The sequence below is a fragment of the Sapajus apella genome, unplaced genomic scaffold (genome assembly GCF_009761245.1).
Source record: "Sapajus apella isolate SASKATOON/1434 unplaced genomic scaffold, GSC_monkey_1.0 scaffold7, whole genome shotgun sequence".
Taxonomy (NCBI): Eukaryota; Metazoa; Chordata; class Mammalia; order Primates; family Cebidae; genus Sapajus; species Sapajus apella.
In genome coordinates this window covers 3,685,698-3,692,175 of record NW_022436947.1, presented here as the reverse complement: position 1 = coordinate 3,692,175, position 6,478 = coordinate 3,685,698, and the positions used below count along the sequence as shown (strand labels likewise).

General features: G+C 42.9%; 1 non-coding gene across 1 annotated transcript; it reads left to right on the top strand.

Moving 5' to 3' along the window:
- Positions 1-6,371: 6,371 nt before the first annotated feature.
- Positions 6,372-6,478, top strand: LOC116550483. The gene has a single exon (XR_004268444.1). It is a non-coding gene; the product is annotated as a small nucleolar RNA U13 (small nucleolar RNA).

Genomic DNA, 6,478 nt, shown 5'->3' with positions numbered 1-6,478 from the left:
TCTCAACACAGTCTGTGATTCCCACAGGGAGGCTGGATGTTGGGAAAGCTGCCTCTCTCAGTTTGGCTTATTTTTTAGCTTATCAGAATCTTCTCAAGGAAAGGCCTCTCCTGTTCTTTCACCTAGGAGGGAAAATTACTAGTCATCTTCCCAAATGTAGCACTCTTAGATTGCATTCCCATAAGGATTTCTCTCTAGCTTCTGTATTTTCTCACCCTGTTGACCTTAATCAGTAACAAAGGCTTTTATATTACTACTACTGCATCGCCCCCGGACCTCAAGTTTAGAAACTCCTCAGCTCCCTTGCCTCTGGGCAGGTCTGTCTATTGCATTGCACAAAAGAAGAAGAAGAAAGAGTAGAGAAAGGAATGTCTAGCCCTAAGCTTTCTTTTGCATCTGTATGCTTGGTGGCCTCGGAATCCCCCGAAGCAGTCAAAGGTAAATAAGCCTTTGCTCTATTCTTCCTTTGTTCTCTGAACTGAGACTTGACTCCCGAGGAGATTTTCTTCTCAGATTAGACTTGGAGAGGTCTTTTTTTCCCCTTTGCTTAGATGATTTGAACTGATAATTTGCATCTACAAAGGGAACTAAGAAATATTGAATGACTAACACTCCCACAGAAGACTCGGTGGAGGGGCTCCATTCTGTAATCTCTGCTCTACTCCAGGAAACCTCCAAAATAAATGGAAACCGAAAAGCAACATTTTCAGGGCCAAGTTTATTTTAATATTGTCTCCAGATAGCTCTGTCTATAATCAAACAGGTTTTAAGTCACTGGCCTTAAAACCAGCACTCCTTTCCTCCAGATTAAAAAAAAAATTAGATAATTTTAACAAAAATAAATAAGACATAGGATTTTTAAAAATTAACTCCTTATTGCAAACAAAAGGACAATGTAGTAAAGGCTCAAGCCAAAATCTCACCCCACTGCATCCCCAACACAGTTTCTCCATAAAGCATAGAAATTTTGTAACAAAATATATATACAGTTTATTCTCCGTGAGGTAAAAGAAAGCATTACTTTTCTTTGTTAAACCAGAATAGACTTTCCTAAGAGAAATAATACGACAAAACTCACTGCAACTGAAATAAAACACATAAAATGAAGAGATGACAAAGATGAAAGGAAAGCAAGCCTCCCCAAGGAAATCAGAACAAATGGAACAGAAGCAAAATCAAAGTTATCAGACCCCCGCCAAAAAAAAAAAAATCCTATCAAAAGAAAACAGATAATGGATTGTGAAAGATCACCATACTGTGGGGGAGGGGGACGTGAACAAAGAACAGTGCTCACACATACCTTGGGAATAGTTTTAAATTCCAAACACAAAGGCAGCAGGGACCCTGCAGATGTGAATAAGCCAGCGGCTTTCTACTGAAGAATTTATGAGGTTCTCTTAGCCCCTTCATCTAGCACCTAATAACAGTGCCACCTTTGCCTGAAAACCACCCTGCCTCCCTCAAGCACAGCCATCAAACACATTATAAAAGGAGAGCTTCAGGCTTCAGGAAACACCAGATAATGACAGAATTCTGTGGCAATCAGAAAGTATTAGCTTTGATTTCATCAGGCTGACAATACCAATAGACATGTAAGTTACAGTTGTATTCAATAAGAAGCTTGATGAAATTCAAAATCCCGGGCTGACCATTCTTTCTCAGTGCAATTGAGAGTTGGCCAGAGGACATTTGCCTTCTGGTGATAATCATGTCTTCAAAAAAGAACGAGGTAAGACAAAAATGTTTCCAACTGAATGAATATGTATGTTTGCCTCTGCTAGTCTAAAAATTTCACTAAGAACAATAGTAAAGTAGTATGAGTCTTAAGCCCAAAAGGGCAAAGAGAATAGAAACGTGGAGGACAAAAGGTGTCAACCCAAAATTGGGAGCTGGAATGAAGAGGAAAGATTGGCAACTGGTGTATCAAGCCGAGAGCACTGTTAAAATAACTTAATAGGAGGCAATTAGACAGGGTTGCTCTGAAGTTCTGGGTTTCCAAATAAGCAAACCAAAACCTAACTCAATACAACTGTTTGTATGTTTGTCTGTCTGTTTCTCCTTTTGTTTGTTTGTTTGTTTGTTTGGAGACAGAGTCTCACTATGTTGCCCAAGTTGGTCTTGAACTCCTGGACTCAGTGATTCTCCACATTCAGCCTCCCAAGTTGCTGGGACTACTGGCGTAAGCCACTGCAAAGGACTCTCTTTTGTAAGTGACTAGCTTAAAGGAAAATGAAACTGAAGCTTAACCACTCTGAAAATGCCAACTAACCTCTAACTGGAATGATCCAAATATGGCTACTGCTCCACTTTCAGCTAGCAAATATTTTCTTTCCCTAGTTCCACATTTACCTTATATAGAGCTTTCACTCCTGCACCTTCTGTCTGGCGCTATGGTCTAGAGCTGTCCAACTGATGCACTGCCGTTAGTTCAGATAAACTCTCTAATTTTAATGTGACAACCAGGTGCAATGGCTCATGCCTGTAATCCCAGCACTTTGGAGGCAAAGGCAGCGGATCACCTGAAGTCAGGAGTTCAAGACCAGCCTGGCCAACATGGTGAAACCTTGTCTCTACTAAAAATACAAAAATTAGCCAGGTGTGGTGACGCACACCTGTAATCCCAGCTATGCAGGAGGTCGGGGCACAAGAATCACTTGAACCAGGGAGGTGGCTGTGAGCTGAGATGGCACCACTGCACTCCAGCCTGGGTGACAGAGCGAGACTGTATTTTAAATAAAATAAAATAAAATTTTAACGTGCCACAGTTGATCTTTTAACAGTTCTGAAATCAAAGTGCCTAAAAGGAGTCCAGGTGGGTACGTGGAAGCAAGAGGGAGTTAATGGCAGCGGATTCACAATGCCGAAGCTCAGAAATCCTGGGAATTCAAGGCCCCAGGACTCCCCATAGGTGAGGTGCAGGTGGGTGGAAAAACAGGAGGATTGCTAAAGTCCATTTGTAAAGCAGTGGCAGGAAGCAAGAAGGCCAGAGTCAAAACAGTGCTGACTCCTGTGTGCAGAGTTGGTCTGCATGGGAGCTGCTGCATAGTCGTGGCTCACAGCCACCTGGCAGAAAGTGACTCAGAGATGGAAGGAGCCCCCGATTCCTATTCTGAGTCACCTGAAGATGGCAGAATGTGGAAAGCCACCCTTAGACCTCTGCTGAGCTTGAGTTCTGCCTAGGGTGACCCCAAAAGGAAGTCAATAGGAAGATATTATGACCAGAAAAACGCAAGCCTGTCAGATTTTCATTCTGATATTGTGATATTAGGTTTCAGCCCATGGTTCCTGGCTCATAACTCCCATAGCCCTTGTTTCAGTAAACAGGATCTTGCTCTCTGACCTTCTCCTGACCTCCTTGCACCTGCCAGGGGCAGAACTCTCACGTGACTATGGGTCATAAGACCCTCATTTCAGAAGGGGTTCTGCCGTGCACCCTGGAGGAAGGAATGTTTCCCAGAGAGGCCAAGAACAATCTGAACAGACAGGCCTTGCTGGGCTGGGATCATACCCTTTTATCCAATCACATCTCCACATGGCTGTCAATCATGCCTACCCAAGGAAGTCTTCATAAAAGGCCCAAGAGGACTGGGTTCGAAGAACCTCCAGATACCTGAACACACGGAGGTTCCTGGAGGGTGATGTTCTCAGGGAGGCCTGGAAGCTCTGCACCCCTTCTCACATGCCTTGCCCTATGCATCTCTCCATCTGTACCCTTTGTAAGAGCCTCCATAATACAACATTACCTGTAAATGTTTCCCTGAGTCCTGTAAACTGCTATAGCAAATTAACTGAACCCAAAGAGGGGCTGCAGAAACCCCAACTCGAAGTTGATTGGTCAGAAGTTTTGGAGGCCTGAACTTGCAACTAGTGTCTGAAGAAAGTCAGGGTGGGGGCACACAGTCTTGTGGGACTGAGCCCTCATCATGTGGGATCTGAGCCCTCATCATGTGGGATCTGAGCCCTCATCATGTGGGAAGCCATCTCCAGGAAGATAGCACCAAAAGTGAATGGGATTAAAAGACACTCGGCTGGGGTCTGTTTCTTTCTTTCTTTTTTTTTTTTAAGACGGGGTTTCACCATGTTGGTCAGGCTGGTCTTGAACTCCCGACCTCAGGTGATCCACCCACCTTGGCCTCCAAAGTGCTTGGATTACAGGTGTGAGCCACTACGCCCGGCCGGCTGGTGTCTGTTTCTTAGGGTATGGGGGAAAACCCACACACATTTGGTCACAGAAGTCTTTGCTGTTGTGGTGGTGGAGGTGGTATGAGGAAAAATGATTTGAGTTTTTTCAAACAAATATGTAAAGAGTTCGGAAGTCATCACTCCCATCCTTACAATAAGAAAAGATGCTGTACAGACTGAAATTCAGCAATTCTTTTCAGAACCATCAGAGAACTTAGGTCACAGAGCAAACTCCCACATCAAAAGCTGGAGAAACAGGTGAATCACAGCTTACTAGGAGCAGAAGCTGACGGAGATGAAGCCTGTGGGAACATTTAAACTGTAACTGACTAAGTGCTGGAGTTTGAGTGTGGACCAACCTGCTAGTTAAAAACTATTATGGGCTCAGTCCCAGGCTCCCCCCCACCCCACTGCCCCAACTGACACTTTCATGAGTTTTCCTCCAGAAGTCCCATTAGGTTCTTACAATGAAGATCACAGAAAAATCCCCTCATGTATAGGGCAGATGGAGAGAAGTAACCACTTTGAAATAAGCCCAGAAACTTCTGTTCTCCATAACAAAAGCCTTTTCTCAAAAGAAGCTACTTTGTTAAAGCCTCATCTGATCTTGTGGAAGGACAGTTAGACAATTAAGCCACTTTTAGCTTCCTAGCTCATAAAAAGGGAGGGAAAAAAACTAAAACTCTTCTGAAAAGTCACAAGCCAGCGACAAAGAGAGAATGAGAGAGAGAAAGAAAGAAAGAAAGAAAGAAGGAAAGAAAGGAAAAGAAAAAAACTAACTGAATCATGATTATAGGATGCTTCTTTTCCATAATGCCTTACCACCACATCAATAGGGTTCCAGTATACTGACAGTAGATTATAATAGACAAAAGACACAAGCTCTATTTAAGAAGGAGTTTCTAGGGAAATCCAAAGACAACAAGAAAGACAAAAAACAAGAACACTAGAGGAAACTGAAGTCTCTGATACTTATAACTACAGCAAACAGTAAACACAGCCTCACCAGATAAACAAAAAGCCTCAAACTAAAGGCCTATTTACCTCAGCTCCTATTACCCAATACATCATGTTCAGCATTCAACAAAAAAATTACAAAGCAGGCAAAAAGGCAAGAAAGTTTACAGTTTGAGGCTGGGTGCAGTGGCTCACGGCTGTAATCCTAGCACTTTGGGAGGCCGAGGTGGGTGGATCACCTGAGGTCAAGAGTTCAAGACCAGCCTAGCTATCATGGTGAAACCCCATCTTAAAAAAAAAAAAAAAAAGCGAAAGTTTACAGTTTGAATAGGAAAAGCAAGCATTAGAACCAGACTGAGGTATGGCAGAGATTTGGAAATTCTCAGGCAGATATTTTAAATAATTATGATTAATATGCTAAGGGCTCTAAAGGAAAAAAGTGAACTACATGCAAAAACAGTTAACCGGTTGATGCCAACCAGTTACAGTTTCTTTGTTCCTTCTCCACTCCTGTTGCTTTATTTAACCAGCCTTTAAAAATTTTTTTAAAAAAACAAATGGGTGAGAAAAGAAAGGAGGCTGGGTGTGATGGCTCACACCTGTAATCCTAGCACTTTGGCGGCCGAGGCAGGAGGATCACTTGAGGTCAGGAGTTTGAGACCAGCCTGAGCCATAGAGTGAGACTGTCTCTACAAACAATAAACAAAAATTTTTCAAGTAAAAAAGACAAAATGAAGGAAGAAAGCGATAGGGGGAAGGAGAAAGGAAGGAAGAAGAGAGACAGAAAGGGAGAAAGAAAATAAAGAAGATTCAAGGCCTGGCAAGGTGGCTCATACCTGTAATTCTAACACTTTGGGAGACCGAGGCAGGTGGATGGCTTGAGCTCAGGTGCTAGAGACCAGCCTGGGAAACATGGTGAAGCCCAGTCTCAACCAAAAATGTAAAAAAAAAATAATAATTAGCCAGGCATAGTGGTGAATGTCTGTAATCCCAGCCACCTGGGGGAGGCTGAGGCAGGAGGATCACTTCACCTTGGGAAGTCAAGGCTATAGTGAGCTGAGATGGTGCTACTGAACTCCAGCCTGGGTGACAAGGTGAGACCTGTCTCAATAAATAAATAAGAAAATTCAGTTTGGGAAAAACAAGCAAACACAGATGGGTAAAGTAAGCAGAAAGATGAAAACCCTAAGGAAGAATCAAAAGGAAGTGTTAGAAATAAAAAAAATACTGTCATCTTTTTGTAATTTCTAAGCATGGTGATCGATGGGCTTTCACGTGCATCTGTGAGATGTGACTCCTTCAAACCTTGTTGTGAAGTCAGCACATTACCTGGCAGAAA